The sequence below is a fragment of the Phascolarctos cinereus genome, unplaced genomic scaffold (assembly GCF_003287225.1).
Source record: "Phascolarctos cinereus isolate Bilbo 61053 unplaced genomic scaffold, phaCin_HiC Scaffold_726;HRSCAF=1367, whole genome shotgun sequence".
Lineage (NCBI taxonomy): Eukaryota > Metazoa > Chordata > Mammalia > Diprotodontia > Phascolarctidae > Phascolarctos > Phascolarctos cinereus.
The window spans coordinates 350,395,373-350,412,216 of record NW_027556098.1 but is presented as its reverse complement, the minus strand read 5'-3'; the positions used below and the strand labels follow the sequence as shown (position 1 = coordinate 350,412,216).

Here is a 16,844-nt window from a genome sequence, read left to right as displayed (position 1 = left end):
CAGCCTGAAAATTAAGGGTATCTCCTTGCCTAATGCAGGAACTTCAATCTTGATCCTATGTGAGTCAACATTCTGAGGGTAGAGAATGTCTCAAGAAATCCCTGGTGTTGTAGGGAGATATGCCCTGGACCATCTGAACTTTTTGTCAAACTCATTCACATATACACTCATGGGAAATATATATGTGTATGTGTGTGTGTGTGTGTATATATATATATATGTGTGTGTGTGTGTGTGTGTGTGTGTGTATGTATATTTATATGTACATATATATGTACACATATACATATGTGTGTATACCTACATATATATCAAATACATATATAGAAAGGTGTAAATGAGAAGAAAAATAATTATATGTGTATAGAGTTATTTATCCTAATAATCAGAAGAGTTAACCTGGGATAATTTCCTGATGAAATATATAATGTTCATATTTGAAAGACAAATGTGATATAATTTATTGCTATGTGTGAGGGACAATTTATTTCCTATCTATATCCTTTCTGCCAACATTCTTTGTGGGTACAGATCTCCAGTAGAAATAATTATCTAAACTTGTTGACTTGATCATAGCCCCATGAACATGAAATATGAGGACTTCAGGAAGCAGCTCCCCAAAACACTTGGACAATCTGCCTTCAGATTTTCTAGTCTTGATACTGTAGACTATAGAACTGAGTACAGGAGGGAGCAATAGGTAGATATTTGCCATGAATGTGTGTATAACAGGTGACAGGTGTTTCCCAAATCAGTGAAGCAGTGTCATGCCAATAAGAAGTACATAGAACAACATAGTACAGATGTAGGAGAAGTAGGTATTGAGTACTTTGAATCACTCCTCTTTGATGCAATACCCATAACTTCCTGGAGGATGAGGATGTGGAACAGAAAAACCAGAGCATCCAACAAAATGATGAAGATGACAGCCAGCAGACCATAGAGGCTATTGATGTAAGTGTCAGCAAAGGCAAAACTCATGGCATCTTGGTGGGGACAGTATGCATGGGAGGGAACAGTAGAATACCAAAAGGGCAACTTTTTATGAGGAACAGAACAGGGAGTACAGCAGCCACATTTCTGAATGGAATAGCTGCTCCAATCTTGCTTAAAACTCCATGGGCAAGGATGACAGCGTAGTGCAGAGGGAAGTGGATGTCAAAGGCCATGGCAACTAAAACCCCTGATTCCATTTCTCCAAAGGTTTGGATAAAAACATCTGGGTAATGCAATCATCAAAGGCCACAGAACGCTGGCCAAACCAGTGAACTTTGAGCATAGCTGGTAGTGAGGATAAGAAGAGTCTAAGGTCAGTTGTAGCCAGTATGGCCAGAAAATAATGCATGGGCTCATGGAAGCTCTGTTAAAGCTTGATGACCATGAGAATAATGATATTGCCTAACAAAGTGACACTGTAGAGGAGGAAGAGTGGCAGGGCCATCCAGCAATCCTTCTCATGTATTCCTGGGGAGTCCAGTAAGAAAGAAAGTCTGATTATTGAATCTTGTGCAGTTAAGAACTGACATGGCTGACTGAAGATCACTTCTGGAGAAAAAGCACAAGGGATAAATAAATCCAAAATGCAACCATCATTCACAAATGCATAGACTGTGTGAAAAATAATATGCTAGGCATTAAAGGAGGTTTAAAATAGGTAAAAACATTGTCCTTCTGCTTACAGAAGAGATTTGTACTGGAATAATATGCCGATATAAATACCTAGAAAGCATGTTACAAGATATGTGTATTAGAGAGTTATCCTTAAATATGCTGTGATACCTAAGGAAGAAAATTGTTACCAGACATGGGAATTAAGGAAGACTTCCTGGAGGAGGTGACATTTGAGGTGTACTCTAAAGTAGAGGTGTCAAACACACGTCTCAACACTTCAAAGTACAGCCTCAGGCAGATTGAAATGTAATTAGGAATGATTTAGTAAAACAAATAAAAAATACAATAAAACATAGATTGTGTTAATTTGTAGTTTTCTAAGTTAATATGCAGCTACAGAAATACTTTTGTGTGATTTGGGTGGTCTCCTATTTCTATCTGAATTTGATACCATTGCTTTAATGGACATTTTTACATGTAAAAAAAAAAGAGGGAAGGCATTTCAAACATACAAAAGAGTTCCAGTTAAGCATAGATGTACGAGGGTATGGTACATGTTCAGAGGGCTGAGGATAGCCTAGTTTGGCTTGAGTACAAAAGGAATAATATGAAAGATCAGATGGCACCACCTTGTATAAGTCCTGAAATATTAAGTCAGTGGATAGACAGTTAACTCTGAGGTCAGAAAGACTTGAGTTCAAATCCAGCCTCAGACACTTACTAGCTGGGTGACTATGACCAAGTCACTCAACCTCTGCCTGCCTCACTTTCCTCAAATGTAAAATAAGGACAACAATGGAATCTATCTCCCAGGGTTGTTATGAGGATTAAAGGAAATAATATTTGTAAAGCACTTTATACATCTTTTTTTTTAAATTGATGTATTTATTTTTAGTTTTCAACATTCATTTCCACAAGATTTTAAGTTCCAAATTTTCTCCCCATCTAGCCCCTCCCCCCACCCCAAGACAGCATGCATTCTGAATACCCCTACCCCTAATCTGCCCTCCCTTTCATCACCCCTTCTCTTCTCTTATCCCCTTCCCTTTCATTTTCCTGAAGGGCAAGATAGATTTCTATACCCTATTGCCTGTATATTTTATTTTCCTGTTACATGTAAAAACAATTTTTAATATGTGTTTTTAAAGCTTTGGGTTCCAAATTCTCTCCCTTCCTCCCTCCACACCCACCCTCATGGAGATGGCAAGCAACTCAATACAGGTTATACATGTGTAGTCATGCAAAACACTTCCATAGCAGTCATGTTGTGAAAAACTAACTATATTTTCCTTCATCCTATCCCACCCCACATTTATTCTATTCTCTCTTTTGACCCTTTCCCTCCTCATAAGTGTTTGCTTTTGATTACTGCCTCCCTGAGTCTGCCCTGCCTTCTACCACCCCTCCTTTTTTATATCCTTGACCCCTATTTTCCTGTAGGGTAAGATAGATTTCCATACACAACTGAGTTGTGTATGTTATTCCCTCCTTAAGCCAAAGATGATGAGAATAAGATTCACTTATTCCCTCTCAAATTCCCCCACTTTACCTCCACTGTAAAACCTTTTTCTTGTCTGACTTATGTGAGATAATTCACCCCATTCTGCCTCTCCCTTTCTCCTTCTCTCAGTATAATTCTCTGTTACCCTTTAATTTTATTTTTTTAGATATCACCCCTTCATCTTCAACTCACCCTGTGCCATGTATTTATCCATCTATCTATCTATCTATCTATCTATCTATCTATCTATCTATCTATCTATCTATCTATATGTATATGTGTGTGTATAAATATAGATGTAGATAGATATAGATATAGATGATATAGATATAGATAGATATGGATAAAGATATAGATATCCTTCTCAACTACCCTAATACTCATGAGTTACAAATATCATCTTTCCATGTAGGAATGTAAACAGTTCAACTTTAATAAGTCCCTTATGATTTCTCTTTCCTGTTTACCTTTTCATGATTCTCTTGAGTCTTGTATTTGAAAGTCAAGTTTTCTCTTCAGCTCTGGTCTTTACATCAAGAATGCTTGAAAGTCTTCTATTTCATTTAATATCCATTTTTCTCCCTGAAGGAGTCTACTCAGTTGTGCTGATAGAAGCCAAAATGACATCCAGAGAAGGGTCATCCAGAATAGAGTGAGCCATTACCCTTTCCATTTCCATTGCTTTGGGTTATATCTGGCATCTCAACTATACTCTTTTAGGGATTATAAGGGATCTCAGTCAGTCATTTGAGACATGAAGAATAGAATAAAGCTGAAATGCTATTTTCTCCAGAAGTGGCTTCCCCTCTCACTGACTATATGATTGGCTAACAAACTCAGCCAAAATATGTGAGATACATAGCACATGGGGTGAGACACATAGACAGGGAAAAATGCTTTCCCATAAATGCATTCTAAGTACTTCCAAGAACAGAGGTAGAGCAACCATGGGAGGGAAGGTACTTAGTCATAGCTGCAGCTATATATTTCCCCATGTGAACAAGTCTTAATTATATTCTTTCCTCCCTGAGCTGATAGACCAATTTTTTTTTAAAGGCAATTGGGTTTAAGTGACTTGCCCAGGGTCACACAACTAGTAAGTGTCATGTGTTTGGTCTGAGGCTGGATCTGAACTCAGGTCCTCCCAATTTCAGAGCCGGTGCTCTATCCGCTGCCCCACCCAGCTGCCCCGTAATAGACCAATTTTGCCCAGATGGATGAGGGTGACAATTAATAGTAATCAACTTCTCTTTTTTCTTAAATACTTGGTTTATTGCCACTTTTCTCTGATAGAAATGGTGGCTCTACCACAATTTTACGTCAAAAGATAACTTCTTACTTGTGGCTTATCTGGACTCCCCAAAGCCTGAATATTAGAAGGGCATCTCAATGGACTCTCTCATGCCTTGATTAAGGTGTCATCCATACCCTCTTCCCAGTCTATGTTCTATAGCACTCTATTCTGCCTATATGCCAAAATTTTATCATTGTCTTATATATAGATTTGCAGTGGGGGGGGGGGTCTCTGCTATTAAGTGGGTGGAACTCCAATCTAGAAAGAATTATAAAGATCATCTGAGCCTATCTGTTGGTTTCACAGTTGAGAAAATTTAGACCACAAGCAGTAAAATGGTAAGGTCCGCATCTGCCTCTATGGACAGATAAACTCTGAACAGATCTTTTCCTTGATGCTTACTACCTGTGTAAAATATTCCAAGTCAATTAGCCTCTTTGAGCCTTAGGTCCTTCATCTGTAAACTAAAAGAGTTGGAGAAGTAACTCTATATGTATGATCCTATGGTTAGTGATTTCCCTGAATCACTGAAATAATAAAGACCAAGTAGAGGACTTATTGTCTAGCCTTTGTCTTGGGAATAAGAGAATTCTTTAGTGAGATTTTTACAAGCCAAAGACTTGTGGTATCATCAGTAGATTTTCTTTAGTGATACTAATATTTCAAATCTTTGCACTGACAACTTTGGTAGCTCCAGATAGACATAACCATCTTAGTTCTTAGCTATTTCCTTCTACAGAGAAAACATTACCCTTTTTTTTCTGGTTAGGTGGTGCCTGTCTTTCCCTGGAGAAACAGAAAACACAGTGATTGATGTCAAATGTAAGTGGCCAGCAAAATTCCCATATGTGGCCCAAACTAGACATATATAATTGGAAAATGTTAATAGAATGCAGCATAGATAATTCCAATTTGTGGTTTTCTAAGTCAATATGTGTATAAATAGTTGTGGTCTGCAGAGATGCATTTCTATTTGATTTTGACACCATTGATTTAGGTCACAGGACCTAATAAGCTCCTTCCACATGTTGCAGGATTGCTCAAACAGCTCAGAGCTCTATTTCATAATTCTAGAATGAAAAGGAGCTATTTTCTATAATTATAACAAGGATGCTGAGACTTCCTCTACTTACCCTGCAAGCAGCCTCCAGGTCTGTGCTGATTAAAATTGTCTGCTGGCATATCCAGGACTGGCAAGCTCTGTGTACCAATGTGTTCCTTACCAGAGTGGAAAATAGAAGACTTAGGGGAAACATGATAGCTGTCTTCCAGTACTGAAGGGCTGTCATGTGAAGGAGGCATTATGCTTAATTTGTGTGTCCTCAGAGGGAAGGATTAAAAATTAGTGAAAGTTGCAGAGCCAGAATTCTACTCAACAGAAAGAAAAACAAATCCTAAGAATTAGAGTTACACAGAACTGGAACAAGTTGCATTAGATATTAATAACTTTCACACCACCAGAAGTCAATAAGTAGAGGGAGGATAATCACATGTTGGGGATGTTACAGAAATCCCAGGTCTATATTCAACCTCAGCAAAGTTGACTGAGGATAAACAGGCAAAATATGTAAGACTGAAGCAAAGACAAGGATGGACATTTTAATCCAGATTACCTCTAAAGGATGGTCACTACTCTGAAGACCTGGCTGAAAGAAATGGCGCAGTTTTCCACCTTAGGAAACTTTTCTTTCTCCTTCCTCAAGAAACTTTTTTTTTTCTCCTATGTGGGCTTCTTTGGGTAGTAGTAGTCTGGGATGAGCTGACCTAGGTTGCACTGGGCATAACATGCTAGCCCTGATTTGCTTTATTTCCTTAGTCCTTTTTTTTAAAGATCTGCTTCGTTAGCCTCATCTCCTGCCTCCTCCCCTAAGAAGACATTAATCCCAGATTCTAGGCCATCTTCTAACTCACTCAGAATCTGGCTTGGGACAAGAAACATCTATTTCCTGGTGGAAACAGTTATGCTCTGCCTTTAAGAAAGGTTTAGTCCTGCCCCTCTGTCTTTGGTCACTTTAAAGGCCCCAGGAAAACTCAGTGAATCACTATGAAAAGCCCCCAGGGATAAGGCCAAGCATCTACTAAAAACATTCCTAGCCTCCCTGCTGCCAAGACTCAGAGAGCCTTGCATCTGTTGGTCTGGGAGCTATATCCTCATGATAAAAAAAAAATTCATTTAGGTGCAAAGTGGAAAGACATCCCATTATTAACAAAATATTCTAAAACAAATGGGCCCTATAAAGCATTTTATGGCATTAGAAAGAGCACCAGGTTGTAAATCAGGGTGTTTGAATTCTAGTTGTGGATCTTCTACTAATTTGCTTGTCCTTGAAAAAGGACAAGTCACTTAATGTCTCTTGCCTGGGTGAGTTTCTATCTGTCTCTGTGTCTATTTCTCTGTCTCCATCTTTTTGTCTATTTCTCTCCCTTCTCTCTTCTCTCTTCTCTCTTCTCTCTCTCTCTCTCTCTCTCTCTCTCTCTCTCTCTCTCTCTCTCTCTCTTCTCTCTCTCCCCCCTTCCCTCCCTCTCCCTTTCCCTCTCCCTCTCCCTCTCCTTATTCTTCTCACTTTTATCAATCAATACATTGACATCTTTCATTGCATCTTGTGCCTATAGCAATTGATTTTGGGGTGGAAGGGCAAGCCAGAACCCATTCTTTCCACCTGAAAAAATATAATTTGTATTTACTTATGTGTATGACATATTATATCTCATAAAGAATGTAAGCTACATGAAGGAAGATATCTATTCATTTTGTCTACTTTTGTGAGGCCAGGATACTGGTAGAATTGGGGAAGTATGAGTTAATCACCCACGTTCTCACAATACCAGCTGAAGTTGTTATGAGGGAAGACCTGGGTAGTTTGAATTAACTTCATCCCCAGGTAGATTGATCTAGGACTCAGCTATGGGTCTCTTGGCCAAGAAGAATATAAATGCATTTTTAGGACTTTGGTGGGAAACTTTTGAGACCTCCACCCCCAGTGAACCTCCTTAATGACTGCTTTTACTTTTAGGAACAGCATTTTAATCTTTTAGGGAATGCTTTGAACTGGGAGTATTGGGAGATAGATACATAGAGATAGAGATAAACCTGTATCTATACACATACAAGGTGGTTGTGAGGATCAAATGAAATCATATTTGCAAAGTGCCTCTGAAATCTTAAAATGCCATATAACTACTAGCCCCTATCATCTTCTTCATCATCATCATCATTATATTTAGTTTTGCCCATAACTGTTCATGCAGATAACTACTTATTTACATCCAAATACCCACTTATACAAAGAAACGCTAAAAAACACAGACATATTCTGCTCTATAAATAGGAGAGATACAAAAATGACATTGAAAAGGCACTGAAGATAAATGTCACAATTATTCTGGAGATAAAGCATACACACAGCCATAGAGACAGACTTAGACAACAGCTGTTTATTATCTTTCTCATTATTTAATCAAAAAATATGTTTCTTGTGATAAAATAATTGTAATTAAAAATGCAAAGGAGGTTGATATTAAATGTCACCAATGAAAATTGTAGCATTCAGTCAAGTCAAGTGAAAAACATTCCAAATTAGAGAAATGCAAATAAAAACCAATGTGATGTTCTACCTCATGCCTATAAGATCGGCAAAGGTACACAAAAGGAAAATTATAAATATCAGAGGGCCTTCAGTACACCAGGCACACTGGTGCATTGAATGTTGGTGAAGCTGAATTATTCGGGTCATTCTGGAAAGCAATTTGTAACATACACAAAAAGTCACAGAATTTTGATAGAGCAATACCACTATTAGGCCTGTACCTAAAAGACATAAGAGAAAGAGTGAAAAATACATATATAAATATTTACAATAACTTTTTTCTTGTAGCAAAGAATTGGAAACAAAGGGAAGGATGCCTATCAATTGGGGAATGGCTGAATAAGTTATGATATAAGTAATGGAAGAATATTGAGCCAGTAGAAATGATGGAAATAACCTTTACAGAGAAAAAAATTGTGACATTTGTATAAACTTTTCAGAGTGATTTGAGTAGAAAAAGAATAATTAATAAAATAATTAATACAATATTAATACAACATGTTCAGTTCTTCCCTTTACATGCTCCTTGCCACTCAATGATGTATTTGGTTTAAACCTCAGCAAGGTCTCTGAACAGTAGCTATTTGATCAGATGATCCAACAAGTTAGAAAATAATTACAATGACAAACAACTTTGAAAACTTAAGAACTCTGATCAACAGAATAAACAGTTAGGACTCCAGTGGATTGGTGAAGCATGCTGCATGGGTCCTGCAACAGGAGTGATGAACCAAAGGTGCAGAATGAGATATGAACTTCAGAATATGGCAAATATATGAATTTGTTTTGTTTGATTATGCATATTTGTTACAAGGATTGCTTCTTTCTTTCCTTCCTTCCTTCCTTCTTTTCTTCCTCTTTCTCTTCCTTCTTCTCTTAAAGGAATATGGATTTGGGAAAGAATGAGAGTGACCAATAATGTTGACAAAAAAGGAAAAAAAAAGAAAGAAGAGGGCTATTAAGGCCCCTTTTGAATGAACAAAGAGAAGTTCAGTGGGAAACAAAGACAAGAAAGTCGACTTTGAAAGAATATGCTGATTTTATTATATACTTTAAGAAGCACAAGTTGGGTGCACTAGAGATTCGTGGTTTTACAAGCAATCCTCTTTTTGTTTTCTTCTTTAAATATAGAAATATTCCCTTTTTGTAGCATTCATTAAATCCAGAATAAAATACAAAAATAGTTATGGCACTACTGAATATCAATTCACCCTGCTTCCAGTATCTATGACTAAGCCTCATATGCTCCCTAATCAGCTCACTCCACAACCCCAGTCTATGCCTGTATATGTATACAACGTTCGGAGCCATCCTTTATCCCCCTCCCCACCAAAAAAAAGTACGTTTTTCGATCTATCCAAAATTCAAGGCATTATGTGGGTCTGCATAAATCCCAAATCATAGCTCACATATCTGATCAATTTGTTTAGTTTGCCAGTGAACCAGAGGATAAAATTACTTTGAATCACCAGTCTTTGGTCACTGTTAATTGTTCCAAGATACAGTGCCACTGAGTACACAGTTGTAAACCTTTTACCTGCCTCTTGTTTCTTGCTTCAGCTGAAGCCCTTAGCTGAAGTGCCACCCCTTAGCCATAAGAGAAAGTCTCTGTCATTTTTCTTTTTATGCCCCAGTGGCTTAGACACAATCTCTCTTGTTTTTGGAAAGTCAGGGCCATTACCTATTTAATTATTGTACTAGGAGAAAACAAACCATTAGCTGTTTTTATCCCTGATAAGAAATGTCTTTAAGTCTTTAGCTTCTTGGCCATGATAGGTATTTTAGGCAGCCTTGGAGTCATGGAAACTTGGGTTCATGACCTCCCTCTGCAAATCCTACTGTAATAATATTTTGGTTTCTTTCCATGCTTTTTATGTTCAGTTCTTCCCTTTACATGCTCCTTGCCACCCAATGATGTTTTTGGTTTAAACCTCAGCAAGTTCTGTGAACAGTAGCTATTTGATCAGATGATCCAACAAGTTAGAAAATAAAAAAAAAAAATTTTGTATATAACATATATGTCACACCTGCATAATAAATGAGTTATGCATATGAGTTGTTATGCTGGCATAAAAAGTCTTTTATTATACTGGCAAAATGATAGATTTATGATAGTATGATAAGCTATTATGCCAATGTGATAAATGAATTATTACAGTGGTATAACGTGTCATTTATTATACATGTTCAATAACCTATTTACCATATGTATCATGTGTGTAGTATATATCATGTATATATGTGTGTGTATATATGTATATATATATGTACATATGTATATATGTACATATATATATATATATATATATATATATATATATATATATATATATATATATATATATATATATATATATATATATAAACTTCCAAGAGTATTATGACCAAATTCCAGAGCTCTCTTGAAGCATCTGAAATTCCTTTAATGAGGTAGCACATATATGAGTCTTTCTACCCACCTCCACCCCTCCCATATACACCACAAGGAGAAACTTCTGTGAAAAAAAGGCCCATTTTGTTTGATTTGTGTCTAGGGAATGATCAGAGCCTCCTAGAGACTCAAGGTAACCAAGGGATTTAAATGGCAGCATAAGAGGTCAGAATCATCACCTTGGTGAAGGAAAAAGTGGAACCTGCAGCCAGAAGAGAAAGGCAGGTAAGAATGGCAGAAAACGAGTGCAATACAGACTAAGAAATGAGTAACATGGGGTAGGGGAAGAAGAAGAAGAAGATGATGAAGCATCTAAGAGTGTGAAATAAATTCAGTGAAGGAAGGATCAGGGAAGTGAGGAGCTCTGGAAATAGGGAATTGAGGTTAGTAGAAAACACACATCATGATTTTATTTTAATTTTCAATCACAAACACACATACAAATACTGTAGGCAACAGGGGATGAGGAAGGAAGCAGGAAGGGGAAGTAATTGGAAGTCAAGAACAAGAAAATATTAGAATGGGGTAAAAATTTATAATACCTTGTCTGTGAGCAAAGATCTGAGCATCTAAAAAAACCTGCTATTTAGAATACACTCTTTTATATTTGTAAGTATTTCAGCCCACAACAATCCAGTATGAATTAAATTTCACATCAATCAAATGTACTGAGCAAAATATTCTTCTTTGGACATCATATAACTACAAGGTAATGAGCAATCAAACTCACACACAGACGGCTTTTGCTATTTCATTCCTCTGAATGCCTTAAAAATTAGAACAAGTAAACAAAAGTACAAGACCATCTTCTTATCTAGATCAACAAACTCGATGCAAATCATTATTAAAAATAAAATGTTGACCATTCACTCTGTGACTAGCACTCAAATAGTGGCTATAACAAATGGCTTTTAATGGGTTAATGGCACCTAATAACCAGTTAATAAATAGACAGTCCACAAACTGAGAATGAAAGTGGCCTCAAGGGTACGTTTTACTAACCTGCTTAAAGGCTGATGACCTTAGCTCCAGCCAGTTTAGGGTTAGTAACCAAAAAATGTACACCAGTCAGGGAGACTGAACTGGGCTGAGGCAAAGAAAGGGTTAAATCCCTGGGGAGGAGTGAAGAAGAGAAGGTAATGAAATACTTATTGCTGTCCAAACTCACTCTGTCTTTTCCTTTCTTCTTTTTCCCAACCAACCATTCCATTTCCTTCAGAAAATTTCTTCCTCCTGTGAGTTGCCAAGAAAATGTACAGTGATTGTGGAGGTTTGTGTGAATGTGTATGTGTCTGTGTCTGTGTCTGTGTGTGTGTGACAAAAATAACTCCAAAGAGAATGAAAAGCAGTTAGATAGAGTGGTAGAAACACATTCCTGGGTCAGCCAGAACCTGGATGAGTCAGCATATTGTGACTTCACTGAGAACAGGGTAAAGGATATAGAGATTAGAGTAGAACATTTCACTTCTTTAGGGCTCTAAGGTTGACAGAGCATCATTTTTACAGCACTTCAGTTAGGTAAGTGATTAAACTATCTTCATTTTATTCAAAGGCATATAGCAGGTTTGGTCAAAGACAGGATTAAGTCATTTCTTCTTATTCTGTATCTAAAGCTCTTTCCACCTATTCATCTTTCTAAGCTAATGATTCATGCAGAGTAACATAAATAGCATAGGTTGAAATAGAGTTTTTCCAAGGAGTTGTGTCATGGTGGTGGGCACTCCTTTCATGCTGAGTGCCACCTTAAGGCTCTCTGCTTGCTACTCAGTCCTATTATTAAGGAAAACCAAATCCAAAGTGCAGCACATGCACATCCCCACTCCCCTTACTTATGTATGCATCTAATTAGCATGAGATTGATCACTCTGCATAACTGAATTTACATGAAACCCAATAATGAATACTTTGTTGTCTACCTAGGCACACTTAGATTTACGCACTCATAAATAGAGTCAATAACTATCTGCTCAATAGAATTCAAGAGGGAATGGAAAGTTCCTTTTATATGCAGTACTCAGTCTCAATCCTGCACCACCTGTCTCCTGGCAAAGTTCTGAGTACCCTCTCAAGGGAATATGGCCATTCATTCCAAAGTCAAGAGATGAGGCAAAAACTTCAAATTCTCAGGGTGGGGGTTTTCTATAGTACTTAGTAGCTTACAATTCACTGCACTAAGATTCAGTGTATCCATAAATGTTATACAGAGAGTTCTAAAGTGGGTGGGCATCATCAAAAAGAAGAAACAAAACAAAGAAGGGTGCAGTCTGGCAATACCAAAAAAGAACGAATTTTCATCACAGTTTTGTTGAAGACTGGCTTGGTTGTATAGTTTAAGCTCCCTAAAGTGTATAGAAGATGTAAAACTTCTGGAAATATATCAGGCTTGTAATTATCCATAGAGTAAAAGAGCAGAAGAACCTGAAAAACATAACTTATAAATAACTCTCAGAGGTTTGTACTCCTCCATCAATCAGTTATTGAGCAACACATGATAAAGCAACATTGATGAGATTGCTGAGCTTTGAGAGGAGAATGTAACAGCAAAGGAAAAAAGTGGAGAATATGAGGGCAAGAGAGAAAGGTGTGGGGGTCAGCAAGGTGGTACAGTAATAGAGCACCAGCCCTGGAGTCAGGAGGACCTGAATTCAAATCAAGTCTCAGACCAGACACTTGACATTTACTAGCTGTGTGACCCTGGGCAAGTCACATAACCCAATTTCCAGCTGAGAGAGAGAGAGAGAGAGAGAGAGAGAGAGGGGAGGGAGAGAGAGAGAGAGAGAGAGAGAGAGAGAGAGAAAAGAGAGAGAAGAGGAGAGAGAGAGAGAGAGAGAGAGAGAGAGAGAGAGAGAGAGAGAGAGAGAGGAGAGAGAGAGGAGAGAGAGAGGGAGAGAGAGAGAGAGGAGAGAGAGAGAGAGAGAGAGAGAGAGAGAGAGAGAGAGAGAGAGAGAGAGAGAGAGAGAGAGAAGAAGGAGGAAGAGAGAGAGAGAGAGAGAAGAGAGAGAGAGAGAGAGAGAGAGAGAGAGAGAGAGAGAGAGAGAGAGGAGAGAGAGAGAGAGAGAGAGAGAGAGAGAGAGAGAGAGAGAGGAGAGAGAGAGAGAGAGAGAGAGAGAGAGAGAGAGAGAGAGAGAGAGAGAGATGGCAAACCACACCAATGAGCATAAAGAACAACAAATAGAAGTGCATGTGTATCTCTGTGCATGTCAGTGAGTCAAGACAGACAAGAGAGAAAGAAATACAGAGAGAGGAGAGAGACAAACAGAGAGAGGGGAGACAGAGATACAGACAGAGAGATGCACACACAGAGAGAGGAATAGATGGGGAGAGACAGAGGAGAGACACAAAAAGAGAGGGAGAGCACATGGAAAGAAAGAGAGAGTAGAAAAACAGACATATACAGAAGCATACAGAGATACACATGGGAGAGAGGGATAGATGGGGAGAGACAGAGAGACACAAAAAAGGAGAGAGTGAACAAACATACAAAGACAGACAGAGAGAAAGAGCACATATTTTCTGTGCATGACAATTTCATTCATATGCTAGTATATGTTCTTTATAAGAGCTGCAGTAGTATTACCAGTATATTTGTACAGGACCATTTGTAGTTCTGCAGGAATCTGTAGAAGAGTGCCTGACAGTGTCCTTATAAATATAGTTGTGTATCTGTGAATATGAGATTTTGTATATTTTCTGTGCAGGAGTAATTGTGTATTTACTTGTATTTGTTTCTCTAAGGCTTACCATTGTGATTGATACATAGTAAGCCCTGCTTTAAAATGTTTGCTTTTCATGCATGCATTAATTCACTCATTTGTGCATAGAATACATCAATCTGAATATCTCTGAGTTTGTAAAAAAGAAACTTCATATGTGTCTATGTTCAAATTAATAACATAAGAGCATAAACGTTCCCTTTCTCTACCTGGTCTTAGTGCCTAGGTTCCCCTCTGATCTATACCAGGTCCAATGTTATGCCTCCGTCAAGGGTCGGTTCTAATGCCACCTCCTCCATGTAGTTTTCTTTGATTGCCACAACCAAAAGTGATTTAGCTTTCTCACAGGACTTTGAACTTCAAATGCATGCTTCCATACTGCAGTGAATCATATGTATTTGAGTCTATGTCTCAACTATACAGTGAGAATCAAAACTTATGGATAAAAAAGCCATGATCATATTCAACACTTTATCATCACTGTATTATTAATAGCAATAGAACACAGAGAGACTGCATTGATTTAGTATTAGTTTACAATTCCTATGGCAGTTGACTGCTCATAAAGTATTTTTCTCACAACAATCACATGAGGCAAATAATTCAATTCGACAAGAATTTATGGAGCAGCTATTAAGCACCAAGCACTGTTCCAGGTGCTATAGATACAAAGACAAAATGAAAGAGACCATACCCTCAAAAAGTCTAGTTCTAGGATGATGGAGAGGTAGAATAGCATATGCATGTATAAATGAATATAAAGCAAATATGTGCAAAATAATTAGAGGGCATATGTTCAATATGACAGGAAGCTTGTTAGTAATGGAAGAGGTATACTGAAGGGCACACAATAGAAAAGTAGAGAAAAGAGGAACATGGGCACTAGAAGGATGGGGATGACACGAATGGTTTTAAGGGAGTAGAGAGTGGTTTTCTTTTCTTTTCTTTTTTTTTTTTGGTTTTTGTTGTTTTAGGCAATGGGGTTAAGTGACTTGCCCAGGGTGGCACAGCTAGTAAATGTTATGTGTCTGAGGTCGGATTTGAACTCAGGTCCTCCTGAATACAGGGCCAGTGCTCAATCCGCGGCACCACCTAGCTGCCCACAGAGTGGTTTTCATGGGAAGGCGTTTTGGCTATGGCAACAGTTTCTGAGTAGAGCTATATAATATTAGATTAACAAGCCCTTCAAACAATTGAAGATAATTATTTTACCAATAAAATAATTTTTATTGACATGTTTTGTTTTAACTTGCCTAAATTTCATCATATATCTCCCTCCCAGATGTTATCCTATATATCAAAGATATTTTAAAGACAAAATTTAGAAAAGACAATAAATAAAATGAATCAGGACATCCAGTATGAAAATGTATACAGTGCTATGTACCTCCTACGTCTGCAAAGGAAATGAGTGAAGTATCTATTCATATTCTTTCTTAGCTTCTAGGCTTATTCTTTATAATTTTGAAACAGACACTTTCAACTTTTATTATAGTTATTCATATTGTTGTGATCATTCTGTATATTGTTTTCCTGCTCTTGATTACTTGGCACAAAGATAATATATTTTGATTATCAGTTACTGTAGAAGAGCTAGACACAGTATGTCAAAAGATCAGATATCCAGTACCTCATACAGCCTTATGTTCAAAGCTGATGTGGTAGGGGCAGGTTGGTTATAGATGGCAGAGACTTATTTGAGAACTCTCCTTCATCCAGGTAAGTTCTACCTAGGTCAAACTTAAATGTTGAATAGAGTCTCTCTTGTAGGTTACTCAGAAGGGTCTTTTCCTCTCTTCTTGCATTGGTGATCAACAAGGTGTGAGGTGGGTGGGAGGACATATGTCCAGTTCTTGCTCAGACAGTGAAGACAGCATATGCTGGAATAATGTAAAAAATGCTATCCCCATTTTATCAATAGGGAAGCTGAGGCCAGAGAAAGGAAGCTAATTGTCATGGTAGCTAGGCTAGTCAGAGTCAGTATATAGCATTGTTCTTAATAACTTTGAGTGGTTCTTTCCATTTCCACAAAGCTAGTTGTAGTATGACCCACTCATATGAAAACAGATGAGTTTCCACACATGAGTAATGACATTTAGAGATGAATATCTATGTACTTATGTTTACACATGCAAATGTCTGGAAATAAGTATATAGTTGAATTATTTGCATAAATCATCACATACAAATTTGTGTATAGAATATTTGTTTACTATTACATGCTGATTTGCTTAGGAACTTTTCATGAGTATAGATATACTATGTGTATATTTGTAGAGAGTGTTTTTAAAGAGATTTAAGGGTATATTACTCCAGTATGACACACTTCTAAATTATTAGGAATTTTCTCTTTTGCTTTTGCCACTTTTCTGACAATACATAAACTGAAGAAATGAGCAAGGGAGTCATGGTGCCCAAAGACTTAAGTCCTTGTATCTGGATTTGAGACACTACTTAATTCTTAAGGATACTGCATTTCTATTTATATCTTCATTTTTTCCCAAACAAACCAAAACCAACAAAGGGAATTACCATACTGAAGATCCCCAAGGAAGGAAGGGGTAACATCAGGGTGAAAAATCCCTTGTTTCTGTTCCTCTTCTGCCCTAACTTAATCCTATATTTCTACCTACCCCTTAAAAGAATCTTTTTTTCACTTCAGGAGCTGCCCCCCCCCCAAACAGAGAAACACCCTGCTGGTGATACC

General features: G+C 37.6%; 1 pseudogene; it reads right to left on the bottom strand.

Annotated features, from left to right (window-relative positions):
- Nucleotides 1-484: 484 nt before the first annotated feature.
- Nucleotides 485-5,708, bottom strand: LOC110195114 (olfactory receptor 51H1-like; annotated as a pseudogene).
- Between the last annotated feature and the right edge of the window lie 11,136 nt (nucleotides 5,709-16,844).